The 23379-nt window shown below is 40.1% G+C and overlaps 1 long non-coding RNA gene across 2 annotated transcripts; it reads right to left on the bottom strand.

The window, feature by feature from the left end:
• Window positions 1-234: 234 nt before the first annotated feature.
• On the bottom strand, window positions 235-18539 carry LOC128088289 (uncharacterized). Of its 2 annotated transcripts, none has more exons than XR_008210213.1 (3): window positions 18449-18539; window positions 1065-1179; window positions 235-343 (listed from the first exon to the last, which is right to left on the bottom strand). It is a non-coding gene; the product is annotated as an uncharacterized LOC128088289 (long non-coding RNA). The 2 variants fall into 2 exon arrangements; XR_008210217.1 differs by having other exon boundaries at window positions 1065-1208; window positions 18449-18499.
• Window positions 18540-23379: the final 4840 nt, after the last annotated feature.

A 23379-nucleotide genomic window follows, 5' to 3' on the forward strand; every position in this document is an offset into this window, starting at 1 on the left:
AAGCTGTAATGGAACAAAGTTATTGAGAGTCCATTTGCCAACAAGTAAATACAAATGAAATCAAGAAAACAGCATAGACATAGTTGATTTTAAAAGCAAACAAACAACAACTCCCTCCATCCTCACTCTAACAAACTCTCAGTTGTTATTGCTGTAGTTTCTGTTTTTCTAAAGCTGGAAAAAGTATGGAGTTTTAAGTTTGTAGATGTGATTTTACATCATTTGTTTTCAGTCACAGTTTACAGCTTGCACACATAAGGAGTGTAGGGTGAGGGAAAACTATTGTGATACAGTAACATGTGGAATCTTCCTGAATGTTTAATGTCTTGGACCATACTGTCACCTGTAAAAAAAAAAAAAGAATTACCATTCCTAAAAATCACAAATGAAGAATTTCCCACAGCCCGATGGCAGCTATGCCAGTACCTTTCCCACACAATTAAGTCCCGCACAATTAATTTTATTTTGTTTTTGTAAGGATTATAAAAAGGTATGCCTTGTTTTAGTCTGATGCTATGCTATGATGTATGTATAAAGCAGTCTTCAGGGTGCTTGGTTTTACTGTTAGTGAATGGTGATAAATAGTGGCCCCAAAAGACTACTTTACTTTAACTACTGTCTTGTTTAATAATTTAGTTACGCTCTAATCATACTGTTGCCATGTGTGCCTTGTGCTCTAGCTGCCTACAAGCCAGAGCTGTCAGTATGATTATTCACTATCTACCTTGAAATCCCTACTTTTTTGATTTGCAGTCAGGTCCTGCTTAGCAGTTCTTAAAGTAAGGATCAAGGTGTTTTGATGAGAGATAAAATCCTGACTGGGGAGAGCATTCCTTGAGCATAAAGAGCTTTAGAGTATTATGGAAGAGAACAAGCAAATAGAAAATTGCTCTCTACATCAGAAGTTAGTTCTGGACTGACTGCTGGCCCAGAGGAAAGCGTCTACTTACGCTAGACAATTTGTCTCGTCAGACTTCCTCTGCTGTTAAAACAAATATGATGGAAAACCTGGATAAAGGCACATTTGCCAAGCAGGGGTAGGTGAAGGGAAACTGGTCTCATACCTGCTCTACTTCTTTGTAAAGCAGAGCACTGAATCCAGTTTCCAGTATCCTTCAAATGAGCATTCAGATGATAGAGGCAAATGATTGTTCTGACACAAATTCTTCAGAATTTCTTCTGTTAATACATTTCAAGGTGTAGAATAACTATGCAATGAAATATGCAGTAAAATACAAACTAGACAGACATCTATCCTACAGCCCTGAATAGCATGGCATTTATAACTTCGTTAGTGATTGAGACCCACCTTTGTATTAGACAGTAACAAGACCTGGAAACAAAACATCAGGTTAGATTGATAAGTTTCTGGGTCAGTAGGTTGAAAGCAGCCCTGACAAGTCTTCTATCCCTCTCCTACTCCCCTGCTGTTTTGTGGTTTTGGGGACCACGTGCACCAGATGCCTTTCCTGCACTTTCCTAATACTGGAATCTCACCAAGCCTGAGGTTAGAGCTTAAGAATCAGTGTGGCTGAGCAACTTCAGGATGTAAGCAAGAGTGTCTAAGGGAATTGTAATATCATCATGCTAGAAAATTCTCTCTTACAGTTGATTCTGAACCCTTCAGGAGTTCCTGAAGTAGTGTGACAGCCTGGCCTAACTCAGATGGCAGAAGGATTGTGAGTGATATCTCCAACCAGATCTTTGTGCAGCTGCTCCTAGTGCCAAGTCATGGCTCCAGAATTTTAAACAGCAAAAGTTTCTATGATGGATTATTAAGAGCTCAAAAACCTTTCTCAGAGAAGCAGAGCAATTTCAGAACACAAGACATTAAGTCTAGGGGGAAAAAAGACAAAAAAAAAAGTTCATATGAGTATTTTGTACAGTTGCCTTGAAAAACAATTTACAGAAATAATAGAGTTGAAACTTTTATGGTATTGTAACACAGCCACAGCAGGTAGCTAGGTGTAACCCTATCACACAGGCAGCCCTGATTTGTAGCTAGAGGATAATTCCAGTGCTTCCAGAAGGAAACAATAGCTAGAACATTAACAAACAAGCAATCTGCTCAAATGGTTGAGGGTGTGAAATCTTTCTCCAGGCACTGGGAAATGGTAAGGGTATTATGTAAAGGGGAAGTTAATTTGAACAGAAAAGTAAGACCTTTTGCTATAAGGTGTTTTTAAATACAACTTTATTCTGGGTTGCAGTTCATATACTTTCTGTGCACGTGTTCTCCTCATCTTCCTTAATGGGCTCACACTGAGAGCAAATTCAAAGCAAACTTCTGAGTGCAGCTAGTTCACAATTATCACATTTCTCAGTTTCTAGGTCACTTAATAGTTACTGTGACCTCACATTACATAGTGTTTGTTAGCCATTTTTTCACTTCTTTTAAGATGTAGCTAGGACTTAGTCTATCTGGAAGGCAATAGGAAATGGGCTAGCAGCACTGCTGCCTGGGGCATCCCAGGGTTTTCCTTCAGTGCCCTGAGTATATTTCCTGTGTGAGCTGTAATGTTGCGTTACCACTGGACACAGGCAACTGAAGAGAATAAAGAAGTACAGGGAGTGTGTCTGAAAATCTGAGACTAGTAAGGTTAAAATGAAGTTTGACTGCCATATAAACCAGTGACCAGAACACTACCAGAGAATCATAGGATGGCTTATGTTGGAGAGTACTTTAATGATCATCTAGTTCCAACCCTCCCTGCCCCAGGCAGGGTTGCCAACCACTAGATCAGCCTGCCCAGTACTCTAAGTAGTTAGGAAAAAAAAAGCAAAAAGGAGCAACCTACATTTGTTTGGGTTTTTTTTTCATTATGTCTGGTGTAGGGAACCTGCTTTGGCAGGGGGGTTGAACTCAATGATCTCTGGAGGTCCCTTCCAACCCCTACAATTCTGTGATTCTGTCTCTCAACTGAAGAGAAAGGTATCTGATTACACCAATGTAGAAAGAGGCATGAAAAGAAAAACATTATTATCTCAGTTTACCACTCCTTTGACTGATTAATTTTTAGATGCAATTAAGGAATTCCAAGCAAACTTTTTCTTTTTTTGTAAACAAGACTCTTTTTCCCCACCTAGCATGGGCATCCTCCCATGGTTGCTGTTGAACAGTAGTAAAAGGATTCTTCAGCTCAGCAGCATAGGGCACCTGGAGAAACAAATGGGAAGCCAGGGGGCTGCCACACACAACTGGGGACGAGGAAGCAAAACTATGGTGAAGGAGGTTCCCCATTTTCATGTTCCTAAGCTGAAATCTTTCAAGGTGGGTGCATTTTTGAGTTATACCTCTCTGGACTAGAGTCTGTGTGATTTAGTCCAAGATCAGACTTGCATTTGCAAGTATTTAGTTCAAAAAGGAGTTCCACTATCTGAGACTGGTACACAATATCTACCTAACCAAAAAACATTAACAACAGAAAGCTTTGGAACTCGCAGCAGGGACCTTGTGAGGCAGATCTCTCTTTACGGGTAAGAATTTCATGCAGTCATCTCTATAAATGTATTAAAATCTGTCTCATCTATAGAGAACTCTGGATTCTTTCTCCAATTCAGAATGTTTTGTTAAAAACTGACTGCAGCTGAGCCACACACCTATTTGCTCAAGGCAATATTGTTCTTCTGCTTAAATATGCCTTCTCACTCCTTGTGTTTAATTTGCTATTGTGTTTATAAATCACAGTTGCATTCTTCCTTAGCCTTTATTCTACTAGGACAAACAAGGCAAACTCTTCCAGTTTACTCCTCTATATTTTACTACTCACTGCTAATCCCCACAGCCGCTCACTGCACCTGCCCCAGCTGAATTCATGTTTCTGGCATGGGTGACCAGCATTGTAAAGACAATTCCAGGTGCAGTTTTACAAGCATAACTGCTTTAATATTTCCCCATCTCCCTTGAAGAATTCATCTGCACAACATTCTGGAACTGCACTTACCTTTTACTCAGACACTTCATACCAGACCAGCAGCCCAAAGCTAATTTATGATTAACCAATACTCTAAGGTTTTCTCTGTCTCCATAGCTTTAAAGGGATAAGAATTTCTGGTATGAGCTGAAAGCTCATTATTAAACCTCTAGGTTCATGACTCTGCATTCATTTTCCTTAATGCTGTTCATATTACCAGCATTTTCCTGTTTTTCTGGAAAGTCCAACCCTCCACCATTTTGACAGTAACGCCCAGCTTCATGTCATCAAAAACAAGGAACACATCCTCCAAATAATGTACTCATTACCATAAATTTAATCTCATTGCAATAAGCCATTGTTGCATAAAGACTTAGGGGACAACATGCTTCAGGTTTTCCTTTGTGGTCTCTGTAATTGTCACCAATCAATTGGGCTAATGTGCTGCCTACTGACAACAGCTAGCTACAGCCTGAGGAGCTTCAACTACTGTTAATAAAATCCAAGGTTTTGGTCCCCACTCTGCTTCATACTGCCTTATTTTGAAGGCTACAAGCAAATACAGCCTCCTGTGACAAACACAGTTGAAGAATATCGAGAACCTGTCCCTTGAAAGAGCATCTGTTGTCCATCTATCCAAAGCTCACCCCAACAATAACAAAACACCCAGGATAAGCAGCTCTTTTGAACAAGAGCTGCCTTTTTTGCTTTGTATCCACAGCACTGGAAATGTAAGAGCTTGAATGATCTGCTCTCAGTTGCAGACAATGGAAAAATGCTGAAACATGAAAACAAAGCCTTCAATAGATAGAATGAAGCCTTGTCACTAAGATGAACTGCTAACAGCAAGTTCAGCTGAGCCTGCACTGAGCTAGCATCCCAGCTGAAAATAATGTAGGTACTAAGGTTTTTTATTATTATTATTATTGTTTTTGAAGTGAGACCCTTTGACAAGTTGTAACAGGAAATTTATGGAACAATTGCTCTGCTCTGGGTGATACCTACGCTTTAAAAGCAATCCTATGACTACCACTCTTCCACTTCAATACCAAATGCCTTCTATTTAAAAATAAGACATACTAATGAATTCAGCCAATCAACATGGAATTAACTGACAGAATGGAGATGATGGAGAAAAAGTGAGAAGAAAACTGGTTCTACTTGCTGTCAATAGACTGGATGTGTTGTTATCAAAATTAAACATCTGACAGTCAGTAACCATAGTAATGTACATGCTTCCTAACACAGGCATCTAAAATCCTGCCACTCTTTCTAAACCATCACCAGAGGCTTTCATGACCACACTCACTAAGTGGATACTACATTCCCATGCCCTCCAGTCTTAATAGAGTAAGTGTGCTAACGAATTAACACCACTTTAAGCCATTTTAGAATGTACTTACTTCATTATTTAAGATTTAAAAATGTAACTAACCTCAAACTCCATTTATCACTGTCAGAAACTGCTGTCATTGCCTTAAGTAACAGCACAGTGGATGGATAGAGAATAGGAAAACCAAGCAGCACTTGATTACTTTGTTGATCTATTTCTTTCAAGTCTCTTTCTAGGACCTGCTGCAAGCTGTAACCTTTACCTGTTATTACTATTAAGGAACATTAGTGTTACTAGTATTACTCTGTGATGAATAGTTTTCTTACTATTCTGCTGAAGCAGGCCAGCTGGCCATGCTTACTTTAACATGCTATACTGATTTTGTATCTCTCCTATCTCCTGAAAAAGTATCACATGACATCCAAGAAAAACATCCCTCTACAAGTCCAAATATAATATGGGAATTTTTTTTTTTATTAGACACCTTCCATAACAAGATCACAAAGGCCTCAGGTTAGATTGGCAGAAAGCTGTATTCGATTGTCTGTTGACACATTATTTTTCAAGTGCTATCCCTCCAGTCCTCATATCACGCCTCCCACTATTTTTCCAGGAACAAAGATCCAATAGGCTTATGGTAGGCTGTTCCCACTTTAACACTAACATGTTAGCTTCCTTCCTTGCAGCTTCCTCAGTGACCATACTGACGCTCATGAAAGCCTCTCAGCCATTCGCAGTTCACTAGAAACTGCACATCTTCATAAAAATCATAGAATTGCTCAGGTTAGAAGAGACCCTGAAGATCATCAAGTTCAACCTCAACCTAATCACACTACCCTAACTTCAACAACCCTCTGCTAAATCATGTCTCTGAGCACCACAACCAAATAGTTTTTAAACACATCCAGGAATGGTGACTCAGCCACCTCTCTGGGGAGCCTATTCCAGTGCTTAACAACCCTTTCTGTAAAGAAGATATTCCTGATGTCCAAACTAAACCTCCCCTGGCTCAACTTGAGGCCATTTCCCCTCATCATCTCACCTGTCACGAATGAGAAGAGGCCAACCCTGCTTTTGCTGTAAGCACCTTTCAAGTAACTGAAGCCTCCTCTTCCTCAGACTAAACAACCCCAGTTTCTTCAGTCATTCCTCACAAGGCATGTGAAGCTGCTATTAAGCACTTTCTCAAATTACTATGGGAAGGGAAGATATTATTTGAATTTGACAATTTCTTAAGTCCTTTCACTGCTCTTACTGACAAAGCTCCCATTTTGCACATGGCACCAGTAGGCAAACAGTAGCTCAAGCTGAGAACGTTTATTTTTGTTCTTAAAAAACAAAAAAACTTGGAGCTCGATCTCAAGTGTTTATTACCTTGTCTTACAGAAAGACCTGTATCAACTTTTTCAGTTACAAGTGGCTGTTTCACTGTTTTCAATATCAGTTTTCCCATTCTTCTATTTATTGTACATTCAAAAAGAGGAGAAGCATTGTTTTAACAGCTGCTCCTCAGTCAAGATGCTGTTTGTTGAAAGCAGTGTACCTCACCATTTCTCCACCCCCCCCCCAATTACAGCTTTATTACCTGTAGAATACCCTTAGACACTTCCCAATTATTATTTACATTTTTCTTCTCTTGCAGCTGACTTGGCCTAGAATCATTTTTCTCTTTATATCAGATAAAGTTACTGATTTGCATTATAGTTGCCTTCAACAAATGTAACAATGCTACAAAAGTTTTTCCTTGTTATATCAGTATTTTTTACCCTGATACTTTTCCTCTGCTAAATCAAAAGTCTTCCTTAGAGCTTCTCTGGTCTACAGGGCAATATTTTTAAGCATGAAAATTAAGAGCATTATTCAATAATACTGAAGATACTTCAGTCCTAGTCACTGCTGTCAGCATATGTCACTCAAGGTCTCCCGTGAAGATGCAGGTTTCTTTTTCTTCCTGAGCTACATTAGGAATAGTTGCTCAAGGAGCCAGTCATCTGTTCCTCCATAAGTACTGCTGCTGTCTCACAGACAGCAATCAACACTGCATTTGGTGCTTTTCGTGATGAGAAATTAATCCAGGAGATAAATTTTTTTGTCATTTGTTATTGGTAAATAAATCATCCTTTTTTGTTGTTGTTGTTGTTGTTGCTATTTCAGTGTGCCCACCAGACCTTTCCCAAGAGGTCATAAATAACCAGTGATTTAAAGATTTCAGTCACAAGAAGTCTCCCATCACATTTCAGCAATGCCATCACTACTGAATTTATGGTAATAAATGAGCAATTTCACTTTGCCTGTTTATTATCTAGGACCCTCACGTTGGTTTAAACAGCTAAATAATTCCTTCTTCTGCCCTTGTGAACAAGGTTGACTTTACTCACTGGAACATGGTTAAAAGACCAGGGGATGCTCATTCTCTCCTTCCCCCTGCCCCTTTCTACAAAGCTGCAGAGCTCCCACGCTTGCATCTTCCCTTTTCCAAGAAGGGAAGAAGCAGCAGTTTCTCCCAAGCTGCTTAGTGACTGCCCACTCATCCAGAAACCTCCTTCCTCTCAAACAAATCCAGGAGACTACTGCAATACTACATTTGTTTGGGGGTCATGCAGGCACTCTGCTAGAAAACTTTCTTCTTTAGAAGCATTTCATAGGTGCTCTCCCTGCCCAGGCTTCCTGAGTAACAAGCAGCTCCTGTTGTTACTCTGGTTAATAGTTGACAATGTGATGCTTTGTCTCTCCCTCTCCCCTTAAATAAATAAATAAATAAATAAATAAAAATTAAATCATTCTCTGTACCTATCCATATCCTAGCTGTTGCTCTCAACTGTCATTGTTCTGTAGGAAAAGTAATGTTAAACACACTGGAATCCAGTTAAAGGTTAACATTGGTATGCTCCGCATAAATTCAGGCATTAATGAGCACAGTTCTGCCCTTTGATTTTTAGCATTCTACAAAATTGCACCAGGGTGGTTACACCACACAAACAGAGCTCATACTTCTTGGAATTCATGCCTGGTCTTGTCTGAGAGGTACTGGACATTGAAATAGAACAGCTTTTGCAGTCTTCTGTCAATGCCTTCTAAAATGGTTCTTTCACAGGATATGCTTTAAACCAGAACCAATTATTCTTTCAGACTGTAATGTAAATCATACTGTAATTAGTACTTAACAGCAATAATGAAAGAAAGTGAGAAAAATGGTGAAAGAAAAGGAGAGAAGAAGCAATTTATTCAAAGTAATTGCGCTTCTACCTATTCATTTTAGGTGTTTGCCACTTTCAGATCTTGTCACCCTGCCAATACAGTAGCAGTGTTCTACTTCTAGCCCTTTATATGTCTTCATAGAATAAAAATCTCAGCTGCAGTATTCCCCTAATCCCGGAAGAGAAATGATTCCATCCTAATTCAAATCTTCTATTTAATGTCTCAGCATTTTGAGCTGGGAGATCTTACATCATCTGAGATCAGATACACAACTTTTCTGTGGGGTGTTCTGGAGGAACTTCTCTCTGTATAGCCTTTAAAAGCTGGGACTTTTTTCCCCTCCCACATCCGAAGTATTTTTTTACTTAGGAAATGTTTGTTGCATTCTCTGTAACCACTCCTTTGCTTGCTTAGTCCACTACAAACTCAAATTTAACAGCCTCCTTATTGCTTCAAATGCCTCAAGAAACTGGATTCAATTCAAGGCCAATCCTGCCACTAGGATATTGCAGGTCTCAAGGATTTCCTTGCAATTCTGCCTAAAAAAGAAAAATAATAAACAAAAACTAGAAAATAGCCAGCAAGAATAAAGGTACTGGCTGCACTAAACAAGAATGTCTGCATGATATTCAAGACTTTTTATTTACACTCTTTTCATCAGCAGTCCACAGAGCTCAAGATCCTCAATTCTTCTGAAACTCAAGGGCCTACTTTTGCTTTTGTACCTATGTTTCCAGATCTATGGGTATGGAAACATGAAACAAGTGCAAATCACTACAACGTTAATTCCTGAAGTTGGCAGCTAGACTAAAATCAATGGTGCTCAGAACACATGCACTGTCTCAAGCACTCCAATGGACTCTGGGCAACCATTTGAATGAGTTTTTCAGCTATTTTATCACTGATTATGCTGCTAAAACCATGGACATAATGTATCCTCTCCATGTGCCAATTGCATTCCAGGCAATGGTCAAAACCTTCCAAGGGTCATCCTTCACAGTTCCTATGGCATATGAATGAATGAGCACTGTGATTATTTTAGATAGTGCAAAACCTAGACACAACAAAAAAGACACAAGAAGTATCTGGAAAGCCATCAGTAGCAAGTGTACAAATACTTTCTTTTTTTTTTTCTCCCAACTATGCAGAAATTCATCAGTTTTCAGCAAAGCTGCATGGAGTTCCCAGCCCACCCTAACCTGGTGTAAAATGGCAGCCAGGAGCCTTTGAAAGACCATTCAGATCCCACTTGCCACCAAGCACCCAAGTATACTTGCAACGAGTAACTCGGTCTGTCAGCAAAAATAAATAAATAAAATAAAGTGGGGACACCGTTTCAAACTCAAAGAGGATAGATTTAGGTTGGGTATAAGGAAAAAGACTTTTCCAGTGAGGGTGGTGAGGCACTGGAACAGGTTACCAAGAGATGTGGTTGATGCCCTGTTCTTGGAGACATTCAAGATAAGGCCGAATCAGGCCATGGACAACTTCATCTAGCTGTGTATAGCCCTGTTCACTGCAAGGGAGTTGGACTAGATGATCTTTAAAGGTCCCTTTCAACACTAAGGATTCTACGATAAGAATCATAACTTTTCTTTGCTAAACTCTGCTTTGTTTTTTTAATTTATTTTATAACCACATTGACCTTGTACCATTTTATCTACCATGGCAGTCATGGAAGCATAAGCTGTACTCTGTAGCCATGCCATAAGGAGCAGGTAAAACTAGAGCTGGCTCCTGCACTTCAGAGCTACATTTTAATCAAAATTTACTCCCTGCTTTTTCTTTGGGCAGCTCACAGACAGCATCATTTATTTCATAAAGCTTTTCATGATTTTGAGAAGAGCTACTAATACGCAGGTCCCTCTTGAGACTGTTGGATGCCAGCACACCAGCCCATGTGTCCTTGTGCCCAGACAGCTCTCACTGCTTTCTCCCACACATGACAACAGGTTGTGCAAGCTTCATGCCCTTCCAGATCAAATAACCTGACCTAAGGTGTCTCACATGATGGGACAAGGGAAAGTAAAAAAAAGTCAGAATTGCTGTAGTTTCACCTTTCTGAAGTGAAGCACCTCAACCAACATTTTTTACTTTTCTAGAGCCTGGGAACCCACTTTTTTTGGTGTTTTTTTTTTCCCCTCCTTTCAATCATCCTTCTGAAAAAGATGCAGAACTCTTTTTCCCAGGAACAAACCAAGAACAAGACTGACACTACAATGGAATTATAAGCATTGAGAGCATGTGTATAATATGGCTGAAGGCACAAACGGAGAAGATCTCTCTGCAAATGCCACACAGTTCATCTTCTGGTTATCTCCAGACTGAAGTACCACAGCACAGTGTCAAGCAGAACATTTCCATCACACCAGCAAATACAGAAGGCATCCTGAAATGTCCACATCATGCTGCAAGCTAAGCAGAACTGAGCTGCTGGCTTTGTGAACACGTATTTGGTGTGATGTAATGATCATTATTGTTTTGTAGTGTGACGTCAAGAATTTGAGCAAGAGGAGCTTTATCTTCTCTGCTGCAAACTTAAAAGCCAACAAAGCATAGTTCACTCTCTCCAAATAGCATTGCTAACAGCTACAATTGTTCACATGGTGTTTTTATCCAGGGAGGCAGGCAGAGTGCCTTGCTCTTGTCACCCTGCTGTATTGCTGACATTCTTGATACCTGAACAGATGTGACATGTTGACAGTTTGAAAACAGCAACTGGCTGTTTTACAGCTCCAAAGCATCTGTAGTCTTCTCTCTGAAAGGACATCTTTTGAAAGTCCAGGATGGCAAGAAAAAAAAACTCATCCAGTAATTGTTTTCCAAGCAAATACCCTGCATATCTTGGTACCACTGGAGGATAAAAGATGCAATGAGACCAGCTACTTTTGGAAACACCACATTCATAGAAATGAGAAACCAGTAATTAAATACATTCATTTGGAGTTACTGACCATTAACACAGTCTTAAAAAATCTGAATTCCACTTTATGTGTTAGACAGCATACTTCAGACCTTAGTTTTAAGGCCTGGATTTTGAAAGCTTTTATATTTATTTTAGACAAAAAGATGCAGCGTTGAGCTCCAGCGCTGTAATGTATGACTTTCCTCTCACCCTAAGAGTTGCCCAGATTTGGGTTTCCTGGCAAAACACAGCACAATCATGACAGATCTTCCTGTAAGCACTGAAGCAGCTTCCAGCCTTCACAAAGTCATTAACAGTGTCATCAAGCAACTGTGTCAAACTTATCTTAATTTCATGTGAATTAGCACGCCACTGATAGCTATTGGCTGCCACAGCCAGTTCAGTACTCACCACTTTCTTCTTGCTTCCAGTCCCCTACCAACCCATTGCCATCCAATAGGCAAAAAGAGGTTGCTTTTGTGGCAGTGGCTTGTGCTGCTGCCTTGCCTCTTCACTGCTGCTCCTGTCATTTCTGATGATGGCAAAAAACACCAACACTGAGCCCACCTTAGGTCAGAGCTCCTCTACAAGCCTGTACTGAGGACTGCTTCTGAAGAAGCATCTCACAGCAGCCTGGCAATAGCTCAGGCCAAGCCCTGCCAATACACTGCACTGTGCCAGCACAGCTGTGTTTACACTGGGGATTTCACCAAAGGAGCATGGATGTTAAAACAAACCATGCTATAAGTGGCATTACGAGAGCAGCAAGATCTGATCCATAGATCTGATGCATAGAGCAGGCCTTCATTTAACTGGTCTGCTTAAAGAGCAGCATAGCTCCTGGCCTGCTCAGCATCCCACTGCCAGCACCCTGTGGCACCAACCCCATTCTCACTACAGGATACCACCAGTGGGGGTCCCTCAGGCCCAGGGAGCACCAGGACCTCCAAAGCAGCTCCAAACTCCCAAAGACAGCCCATCTGTCCCACAAGCTGCAGCACTACCAATGTCACCTTACCTTTTGCTTCTCTTTCCAGATCATTAACTGTTAAAGAGGGAGAACCTCACCTCCCTCGGAATGTCAGAAGGGGTTTGCTATAATACATCATCAATCCTCTGCTAAAGAGAGCATAGTAGGATACAGCTCTGCCAAAACACGAGCAAGCAGAGTGAGGGCACATATACAGCAAAAAGCTCTGCTCAGGCCTCTGTGGCTTCCTTCTGCTTGCAGGTATTCATGCATATCAGGCCACTATAGCCAGTCCTTACAGGGCCATGTGTTAAAGGGTGCCTAGACAGGAGAGGGACTGCAAACAGAGGAGCCTGTGGCTGTGTTGAAGCCATGCCCTTGGTGACTGACTCAGCATTTTCAGTGGATGGCTGTGAAGCCTAGAGATAGTTGAGCTGCTTCGCCTGAAACCTGACTTTCTGAAGCCCTCATGAGAACGTGAGAGTTGTACAGCTGTCTCCATACCACCCTGCTGCTTTGAGGGCAAAACAGTTCTCAGCTTAATGTCTCAAGTGGGAATTTCCAGCTGTAAGCTAGCTGGCTGTACTTCTAGTACAAGCAGGCTGACTTGCAGTCACACGATTTGCTTTTGACATTGAACTATTTGTTCTTTTCGTGCCCTGGACACTTCTACTGTGCCTAAGCATCACTCAAAATACAAGAGCTTGAAAACATGACCTCCAAAAAGCTGCAGAGCTGTTTGAACTGTACTTTTCAATAATCAGATCATTTTCAACACTACTGGTCTTTGTTTCTGAGGGCTTGTGTACTGAAAACACACCATGCTGCTGTATTCTGGTCACACAGCTTGTTTAGTATTGTGAGCATGGCTTGGTACCACACCCAGCTTCCCACCTCCTGCACCAGCAATCTCGGATGCAATCATATTGATCTATAGAGATGAAACCAGGGAACACCCAGTTATCAGTCTTAGCAATGATGACCTGCAAGATGAAGACTATAGAAAATCCTAGGCAAAGTACCCTTCACTTTAAGAATGTCAGCAGAACCGGGTACACCTGCAGGAGGTGGTAGAGGAGAGGACAAGAGAAGCTGGGCTTTACCATCAGCTTTCCAGTACTTAAAAGGGAACTTCATAAATATGAGGGAAACAGACTTTTTACACTATCTGATGGTGACAGGACAAGAGAAGCAGGCTCTGTGCACAGCAGTGTTACATCTGCAGTTGCAAGAAATTACCTAGTCATCGCAAATAACATTTTTGAGTCTTCCTTTTGCATTGAGCAAGAGTCAGATGTTGGCTCCTGAAATGACTGAGGTACAGTTCTTCAGTCCCACTTCTGGCATCGTTCCAGACTTACATAAAGATGACTTATAGCATCAAGACTTGCAAAAAGCACCAGGGAAAAAACGCTGATCAGGAAATTTTGTGTAATTCCTTGGCAAAGTTCTTGGCAAAAGTCAAGAAAAGAGGAGGATAGTTTAATTTTTATGGATTTATGGTTGCCTATAGGAAGGGGAAAGGCTTGATGTGGCTGTGGTTCAAATAACTAATTTTCATTGAATTGTTCCTACATCCTATATTTAATCTGATTGATCCCTACTGTGTATTTTGAGTCCTTCAGAGTCTGTCCTCCCTGATAGAGTGCCAGATTCCAGTATGGATGCTCAGGAGGGAGAGAAAACACAATATATATCCAAACAGAATTGGATTTCTGCTTCAGTAGAGTCTCTCATTAAGACTGCATTGGCAGCAGTTGCCAAGGTCCTTGCAGTACCCACACCAGAGCCTGCAGCCAGTCTGAAAGCAAAAGAATCTTCTCCCTTGATGTGTTTAAGCACTCTTTTGCAATCATCAAGAATCCTACAGCTGTGCCATTATATAAAGTGTCTTTTTGTTATCTGTTTCAACTGAAAAAAAAAAAAAAAATGTATTGGTTGACTACCAAATCTCCAAACATTTGTAATATACTTACTAACTTATATTAATACACATTTGCACTCATTAGAAAGTTACAGCCTACATTCAGATAGAAATTAAGCAAGGAGCTACAACATAACTTTGAACTCCTCACTCATAAAGCAATTGATAACTTATTCTGGTGTTTTCTAAGAGACTGTCCTTTTTCTGTCTTTGTAAGATTGCTAGCACTATGGCTAAGTAACTTACAGTATAATGCAGCAAAGACAAGCTTTACTAGTTAAATAGCACATACATAGCAACAAGATGGCACCATGAATGAAAACAAAGTCTGAGGAATGTGAACATATCACTGTTTAGACAAGCACAAACCAATCTCAAAAGATTCAAAAAGTGAGTGAATTACTTGATTGCTAAAGAAGACTATCAGGTGTGACCTGAGAAAGCTACAGGTCAATCAGCATGATTTCAACACAAAAAAAACCCAGCATGCATATGTAGGTCACTCCAAATGTAATGCTTCCTATTTATTTCCACAGGAACTACAGCAAAGAACAAAATAATGCTATTTGACAGAGGAAATTCTCAGCTATAACAACACTGTTTTTCAACATAGTCATTGCCATTAGCTATGCATCTTTGTGCCAGCAATGAACAAGAGACTGCATGTTGCTCTAATAAAAATCTACAAGACTCTCTGAAATGTGCCTTTTCTTTCATGTTGTTACCACTGGTGAAACACACCATCATATAACTGGACTCACATCCACTGTTTCATTCCTATCAACATTCAGCAAACGTACATTAGTAGGTGCCATTTCTTCAACATTGTGGAAGACTGAAACCCAAAAACAAAAAAAACATAGAACCACGACATGGGGGAACTGACACATCTTTTCTTCATCTGCACTTCCATATCAGACGCTATTTTGTCAGACTGCTCCTTTGCACACAGTGACAAAATGTGACAGAACATTGGTAGGAAAGTTCAGCCTCTACTGTTACACCATCAACATCTGCTTCTGACACTGTGGGACAACATAAAATAGCAGGCATAACTTTTGGAGCAGCCCTAATATTTAGTTATCTGTTCTGCTCTGGAGATGGAAGTCTAGAGATTCTGACAGACTTTTCACATGATCTGTGCCACAGAATCACAGAATTGTAGGGGTTGGAAGGGACCTCCAGAGATCATCGAGTCCAACCCCCCTGCCAAAGCAGGTTCCCTACAGCAGGTCGCACAGGTCGGCATCCAGGCAGGTCTTGAACATCTCCAGAGAAGGAGACTCCACCACCTCCCTGGGCAGCCTGTTCCAGTGCTCCGTCACCTCACTGTAAAGAAGTTCTTGTGCACATTTGTGCAGAACTTCCTGTGCTGCAGTTTCCAGCCATTTCCCCTTGTCCTGTCTCCACTCACCACTGGAAAGAGTCCAGCCTCACCATTCTGCCCCCCACACCTTAGATATTTATAGACCTGGATCAGGTCCCCTCTCAGTCTTCCTTTCTCAAGGCTGAACAGACCCAGTTCACTCAGCCTTTCCTCATAGGAGAGATGCTCCAGGCCCTTCACCATCTTCGTGGCCCTCCGCTGGACTCTTTCCAAGAGATCCCTGTCTTTTTTGTACTGGGGAGCCCAGAACTGGACGCAGTACTCCAGATGAGGCCTTACCAGGGCAGAGTAATACTTCATTAGTTTTACTTCGGGAAATCTTTCCCCATTGCCTCACCTCATGGCATGCAAGATATATTTCTTGTCATACCTCATCCAGACAGAATGAACTAATCACTCCCCTTTGCAAAAGAACTTTGAAATAGTCTTTATCACTTCTAGAGAGATTTCAGGAAAATGAGTCTCAGCAGGTCAGCTAGCTTTCTGACAACTGTACACATTGTACCCTGAAATGCAAACATATATTAAACTAACAGTTACCCACTTCAGATGCTTGGTTGTTTTGTTTTTGTTTTTGTTTTTTTTAAGCCTGTACACAATAGATTTGTTTTCCAAGTTAGTCTCAGTACAGTCATTATTTATCATGTTTCCACAGTACATCCAAAATTAGTTTACCCAAGGGAAATATTCTTTGAGCTACCAGATCAGGAGCAGTATTTAAAAACTCTATTAAATAAGAAAGAATATAAGGCTTTAAAGATTAAAAAATTATGCCATTTCCTAAGTCGATATTCCCACACTCCTCAGTCTCTCAGCACATTATACTCCTCACACAAACACAGCATCCAACCTTCTGTCAAGTCTGTAACCATTAGAGTTGCCTGTATTCTGGATTGTTTTTGCAGAGAAAGTGGTAGAGTTCAGTTAAGACAATTGTCTTCCGAAACCAGAAGGAAGTCAGGAATTTCAAAGCTAGTATAGGCTATCTAATAAAATGTATTTGTACCTTACTGGCCAGTTATGTCATTCGCAGGGTTACATTTATACCTAAAATATTTTTCAGCAGTTCTTTATTATCTAATGTATTTCTAGAAGTTCTTCAACGTATCATAATCAAGATGCAGTTATTTTAATTGTAAAACATTTGGTGTGCTGTTAAAAAGAAGCGTTATACAATCACTGAAAGAGACTCTCTATCATCCTTAATAAACAGACATTAATCAATGTAGCCTTACCTAATGTGCAGAAATAACTTCTAGGAGCTGTAAAACATTTTAAGATACTGTTCATTGCAGGTTAGAGAGATAAACATCTTACTAGGATGTACTTCACTATTTCTGTGCATTGAGAGTTGACAGAATGATTCCTTATGTTTCTTCTCTAAGGACTCATAGAATAGCAATCAAAAAGGTTTTTCTGTATCAACATCAGTAGCAAATTTGCCCTCTGATTTAGACAGCCTACCGTGTAGAAACGTAGCTAGAAGCAAGTATTGCTTCTTGTTTTCTGCTAATTTGCTGGAAAAAGGATGTTTTCAAAATAAGACATTAGCTGTAGCAAATGCAAGCAATGGTACATCAATAAAGTCTAAATCATCTGCTTGTAGCACATTTTTAAATTTTCAGATACTCATAATGCTGTTTCATTGAGGTCTTGAAAACACTCAATTAGAGAACAAATTATTCTTTTCCACCTATCCAACAATAAACATTGGAAACATTTGGATATTTCCAGGGTTTTGAGGCATCAGTAGTCACAGACTAATTGTTTTCTAAATTGAAAGACCATGTTATTCACAGTAAATGAAGCTCTCACTCTGAAAAATGCTAGTCTGCTTCAGAAATGAGCAGAAAATGTTATTGGATTTGCTGTCATAACCAAGAGATTTATATGAATGACTGCAGAGTACTACTGCCATTTGCTGCTTTTACAGTGCTTATTTTTGTTGATCTCTCTAAAAATCTGTTGTTTTATCCATAGAAGCTATTAAAATTATTTTTTCTGATCTATCTAATCTTCCTGCTCTCTTACATCTAAAAAAACTTCAAAGGCCATGAAGAAACATTTTCTACAGGTGCTGATAAGCTTAATGTCCACGCACATTAACTGCAAAGTCATCTCTCCTCTCAGCAAGAGCATCTGTTAAGTAGTACAGAGCCCCTCTTCCCACACAGACATGAATGGATATGCTAGAGGAAATGCCGCTGTGGTAATCACAGACATAGTCCACACAGACCAGTCAAACCAATGACTTATCATTGACTCTTCAAAACAGTCTTGTTTCATAGTCAGCCTGTACTCTGTCAATACTTAAGTCTCAAGAAATAGAATTAAAATAATCTCTAGAATCTTGTAGCTCAAGCATTTAAGCATAAAACTACTTTGGCATGGAATTAAGTCAGCGGACAAGAGAAGAGCCACTGATGTCATCTGTCTGGACTCCAACAGGGACTTCAACACAGTCCCCCACAATATCCTTATGTCGTTCTCTGCATTAGAAAGATATGAATTTGACATGTAGACTGCTCAAAAGATGAGGAATTGCCTGTGAGAGCACACCCAGAGAAAGGTGATCAATGGCTTAATGTCTGGATGGAGATTAGTGACAAGTTGTGTCTCCCAGGGGTCAGCGCTAGGACCAGTGCCATTTCACATCTTCAATAATGACATCAACAATGGGATCAAGCATCTAACACTACAACATTATGGAAAGTACAGCAATAACAGTGGGATAGCAAAGTCTTTAGCTGCAGCAAATAAGGACAAGCCCAAATGCAGCAGCTGTAGATACAGAAACAAAGCAAAAGAGCTGCTTACCTTTGGAAAAGCTCAGGTGCATAGGGATCTCCAGCAAGATACCCTCACCCCCATTGCCAAGCCTTAAATGAGGCCTGGGAAGGGATGGATCCTGGCTCCACTCCTTCCTGTCAGTCAGATGCATTGCATACACCTGAGCCCCCCTGGGTTGCCCCTGCCTTCCCACCAGGTGCTAAATCTCTGCTTCAGGCCATGACTTAGCATTTCTACTACAGAGTGTATTATCAGCAAGTTTGCAGATAACAAACTTTTGCCAAGCTATATCATATGGTCAACAGGCCCTAGGGATGGAATGCCATCCAGAGAGACAGTAACAGGCTTGAGCAGCAGGCCCAGGTGAGCCTCATGAGGTTCAACATATTCAGGTGCAGGGTCTTGCACCTGGGTTATGGCAACCCCCATTATCAGTACAAGCTAGGGGATGTACGAACGGAGCACAGCTTTGCTGAAAAGGGCTTGGGGGTACTGGTAAATGGCAAGCTGGGCATGAGCCAGAAATGTGATCTCACAGCCCTGAATGTCAATAGTATCCTGGGCTACATCAAAAGATGCGTGACCAGCAGGTCAAAGGAGGTGATCCTGCTTCTTCACTCCGCTGGTGAGAACTCACCTCCAGGTACTTTGTCTAGCCATGGTGTCCCCAGTACAGCGAAGATGTGGACCTGTTGGAGTGCATCTATAGGAGGGCCACAAAAAATGCTCCAATGAGTGGAACACTTCCCCTATAGCTGAGGCTCTTCAGCCTGGAGGAGAGAAGGCTCATGGGAGACCTTAATGAGGCCTCTCAATATGTAAAAGAGGCTGTAAGAAGGAAGGGGACAGACTTTAGCAGGGTTTGTTGTGGTAAGGCAAGTGGAAAAAGCCTCAAACAAAAGGAGAGATTTAGGTTGGATATAAGGAAGAAGTTTTCTTACAATAAAGGTGGTGAGGCACAAGAACAAGTTGCTTCAGGAGGTGATGGGTATGTTGACCTTGAAGACTTTTAAGGTCGAGCTGGAGGAACTCTGAGCACTCTGATCTAGCTGTGCCTGTCTCTGTTTATTGTAGGGGAGTTGGACTAGATGACCTTTGAAGGTCCTTTCCAACTCAGAAGATTCTATGATGAATGAAGTTTCAGACCCTTTTGCAATATAAGCTGTTGTTTGACCAAAATCACAACAAGGAGGGAGACCTGGCCTTCTGGCACCATCTGACAGAAGGAAGATTTTTCCAAAGAAGTAAAAGCCTTCTGTATCTTTTCAGACCTTTATCTTTGTCATCCAGGGTCTTCAGCCTTCAAACACAAGCCTTCAGGCTATATCCAGGCAGCCTCCTTCTAGGTCTTCTGAAGATACCCTCTCTCTCATCTTTTCTGAACTCTTGCTCCCTAATGTTTTTCTCCTTCCAGTTCCATGACGAAGTTGTTAAAGCCTCATTTTACAACTTCCCTTAGTGCTCATAAAGTGCCAGCAACGTAGTACCTCTTTATGGGCTGGAGGTCTCTGCTATTTATAGGCTGTGAAACAAACATTTCCAGAGAGCCTTATTATGACTTCTGCACGAAATTTCCATGCTATGCCAGAGTGAGTTGGCACAGTATCGCATTTAAATGCAACACCCTTCATGAAATACTGAATTGACTTTTGCAATAAAGCATATTGTGTTTGCCATTTACATAGGCACAAATGTAACTTTTCAGAAGTTTTCCTCCTCACAGGTTTCTGGGGCACAGGTACAACCTATGTTGTATAGAATAAAATAGTAATTTTACCATCAGTTATGGTTTAGTAGCTTTGTCCTGTAGACAACAAATTTTCCTTTTTTTTATCCAAAACTTTGCTCCTCACACTGACTGCAAGAATTTTTAGAGAAGGCAGTTCACGTTGAAGATGGATCCTTTGCCTGTAACTATAACATGCCTTTGCCAGAGTTTCATAGCCTCATTTCAGGTTGGTTATAAGGAAAAATTTATTCTCAGAAAGAGTGGTGAGGCAGTGGCACAGGCTGCACAGGGAGGTGTACAAGACATGTGTAGATGTGGCACTGAGGAACATGGTTAGTGGGCATGGTGGGGATGGGTAGTGGCTGAACTAGGTGATCTTAGGGGTCTTTTCCAACCTTAATGATCCTATGAAAAAGCCAAAAGAAGACAAAGCAGTCCATTGTTTAGAAGTTATGGGAAAATAAGACTCTTGTAAGAATTACTCCTGTCTTCCAAAAGATAACATTAATTTCCAAATTTTTAAATGAGATTTCTGTATTGCTTTCCTGAAAATAAAGTACCAAACTGTATAATATAAGAGTCATGCAGATTTTAAAGCCTCTATTGGATTATTTTAATCCAATGAGGCCTTAATCTAAAACTTAATTTCTCAAGATTTTATGAGCATTTGAAAGTAGAACTTTCTGGATTTGTAAGACCTGTTATTAGGAATGTTTAGCTAATGTACATCAGGCCTTAGGAGTTGAGGTCAGTAACATTTACTGCAGGTAATTATTCACAAGTCTTTTTAATAGAGTTTAAGTCCCAAGACAACTTTTATTCAAATTCCAGCCCTTCCTAAACAGCAGGTATTTTACTAAATTAAAGACATTTTATAATTGAATAAACACTCATGCTTATGTAAGCATTTTCAATGATTTACATTATATTTCTGGTTTAATTCTTCTGGTTTCAATACTACATTTGCCTATGACCACCTTCTAAGCTGAAGGACTCTGTAGGGCAATATTTCTCCGTGAGGTCATGAGGTATTCCAGATGATACACTTGTTAAAATCAGTGTGCCAGGTGCAATGCCACCAAATGTTGTCAAGAGTATTACTGAGTTATTGCATTTTGATTAACTTCACTAACATTACCTCCCTAATTTGTTGAATTCTTGGTTTACCCCTCCACATTCTCTTAGGAGCGCTGATCAATTGATGCACATCTTTGCTAAGGCCCTGAACGTACAAAAACAGAAGCTCCACAGATGAGTAGAAAGATCTAACAACAACATTCAACATTCAAAAAGCGTGCTCATGATTTTCACCTATTAAACACCTATTCCCGTGCTAGAGACAGGTAAGGTTAGAAGTACAAGTACAAGAAGTACCAATACATCTTTGATGTATACAAAGATCTAACCTTTTGTGGAAGTCCTCAGTAACCAGGAGGGCATATAAAAAATTAAGACAGATGTGGCATTACTTATTCATTCTCTTCACTAGGATTAAAATAAGATTTATAACTACTATACAAACGTCTTGCTAACATCTCGGCACATAAGAAAAATTATGCCAAAAGAAAAATGTATTATAAATAAAGAAAACAAATATAGAAGTAATCAGTCATGCTCTACTCTAATTTAATGCTCTAAAAATGTATTTTTTCTCCTCACGTCAAAATGAAAGGATAACAAAAAAAGAATTACTGTATCCATCAACAACAGGAGATACTTTGGTCCATACCTGGTCAATGTAAGACTTTCCAGGAAACAAAACCAATGCACATGAACATTGTTGTTACAACTACAAAGAAAAGTCTTCTTTCCCTCTTTACACGGGCAACTTTGGCCTTCTTATGAAAAATCCAGCAAACAAATATTTTCCTCCACAAAAAAAAAACCAAAAACCCTGTGATTCCTTACTGTCAACTGGTCAACTACCTCAAAAAAAAGAAACAATTTTTAAAAGTCTGTAAAAATGTATTAAACAAGGACATAATATCAAGAATTGGAAGGAGGATTAATGGTAGTGAAACAATTACACCATTATTTTACTCAAAATACACAATTATGATGCTAATGTCTTTCTTAGGTAAGAACATTAAATGCTTTTAAACATGTTTTACAATACAGTCTTAAATAAGGACTCAGTTTCATAGTTCTTTCTGCATATTTTCTTTACAAGATTCACGTAATTTTACCCTGAAACTCAGAATTTTACATCAGTTCCGTCTGAATTACAAAATTTGCATATCTAACATTCTTAATTCCCAATAGTAGACTTACAGATAAAATTGTTTTTGTTGGCCTCATTGCATTTCTGATAGAATGTAAAGATGAATTGCTGTTTTTGTATAGAATCCATACACTCCACAGACAAGACACCGTGCTGTTTTCCTAAGCAACCTCCCCACCCCATAGAGCTCTAGTGTAGAAGACTCATTGCCTTCTGTCCTAGCACAGCAAGGCTTCACATTTCAGAGAGTTTTTTCAGTAAGAGAGCAGTTCTGAGAAGTGCCACAACTACATTCCCAGCCACTCCAGTGAAAATTAGTTCATGTTGCTTCTGCCCAATTATTTACTCCAAAGTATATTCTTCATGTAGGGTTTGTGAAGACTGCTACATACTGGATCTTCTTTCCTACTCCTTCTACTTTGGAGACATAATAAGGGAAAAAGGCACAGTGGCACGGTGTGGCTACTCTAAGTGCCTTTAAGTTTTTCTGAAGACTTCTAAAATTGTTTTTCGCTTGAAAGATTTTCCAAACACATTTATCCATCCTTAGAGTTTCCTGCAGTCCCATATCAACTGATGAAATTGTCCATTTTTTTGCATGGGATCAACCTTTATATAGCCTTCAGCATTTTTGGAGTCTGCCTTCTCTTATACTTCCAGTCCAAAAGAATAATTTAAACTTTGAAACAGAGACATCATGAAACATGAAACTCTTACGTGCAGAAAACTTCAGCCTTTCAAAATGGTTTTACTTCTAGCAGAATTCACACTTTTGTTAGTAACCAAATATTTAATATTCTCATCAGCCTTTACCTGGTTGGGTGCCCCAGGAAACCCCCAGGTGCTGCATATCTGCCAGAGGAGCCAGGAAAATAGGCTGTGTAGAAACAGACAATGGATGAGAGACAATGGACATCCCTCTGGGAGTCCTCTGCAGGGGAAAATCCTCTGGATTATCCTACTCAGCTGCTCCCTCATTCATTTAAACCAAATTTAAGCAATCAAACT

The sequence above is a fragment of the Tympanuchus pallidicinctus genome, unplaced genomic scaffold, assembly GCF_026119805.1.
Source record: "Tympanuchus pallidicinctus isolate F22 unplaced genomic scaffold, pur_lepc_1.0 scaffold1, whole genome shotgun sequence".
Lineage (NCBI taxonomy): Eukaryota > Metazoa > Chordata > Aves > Galliformes > Phasianidae > Tympanuchus > Tympanuchus pallidicinctus.